Source organism: Marmota monax, unplaced genomic scaffold, assembly GCF_021218885.2.
Source record: "Marmota monax isolate L192 unplaced genomic scaffold, Marmota_monax_Labrador192_F-V1.1 WCK01_AAM20220418_F8-fsc00013, whole genome shotgun sequence".
Taxonomy (NCBI): domain Eukaryota; kingdom Metazoa; phylum Chordata; class Mammalia; order Rodentia; family Sciuridae; genus Marmota; species Marmota monax.
Window position 1 is genome coordinate 4180313 of NW_026692202.1, and position 700 is coordinate 4181012.

The 700-nt window shown below is 42.4% G+C and overlaps 1 non-coding gene across 1 annotated transcript; it reads left to right on the forward strand.

Annotated features, from left to right (window-relative positions):
• The first annotated feature begins 401 nt into the window (after positions 1-401).
• Positions 402-474, forward strand: Trnav-uac (transfer RNA valine (anticodon UAC)). Its single transcript has one exon. It is a non-coding gene; the product is annotated as a tRNA-Val (tRNA).
• The last annotated feature ends 226 nt before the right edge of the window (positions 475-700 follow it).

Sequence of the window (700 nt, forward strand, 5' to 3'; positions counted from 1 at the left end):
AGATCGATTTTTTTACATAGAGTTTTGTATTTACAAGGACCACTATAAGCATGATAAGCACTAAACAAAATACAGTGAGCCATTGATACAAAGTGACTATAATTGAGGTCAGGTCCTATGGTCACTTGGAAAGTTGGAATCTCTTCTTCCTTTCAGTGTCCAAAGCTTGCTCTTATATTTATTGCTCCACTGAAGGCTAAGAAGTAGAGTCTCTTCCTGGAGTTTTGCAAATATAAAAGAGCCATGAATGTCAGGAGGGCAGTGGTGATCGGGGAGGAGGTCCTTTCCTCCTGGCTCCTGGTCTTTAGTTGTGATGCCAGATTCCTTAAATTGGTGCTATTCAAACTTCATCAAGCAACAGAATTAACAAGAGCACTTGTCAAAACATAGATTTCTGGACTGGGGATATAGCTCAGTTGGTAGAGTGCTTGCCTTACATGCACAAGGCCCTGGGTTCAATCCCCAGCACCACCAAGAAAGAAAGAAAGAAAGAAAGGAAGGAAGGAAGGAAGGAAGGAAGGAAGGAAGGAAGGAAGGAAGAAAGGGCTAAGGCTGTGGCTCAGTGGTTAAGTGCCCTTGGGTTCAATCCCTAGTACCGAAAAGAAAACAACAACAAAAAACCAAACCATAGATTTCTATGACCTACCCTCAGAGTTTCTGATTCAGTAATTGGGGGATCAGGCCTGAGAATCTGCATTCT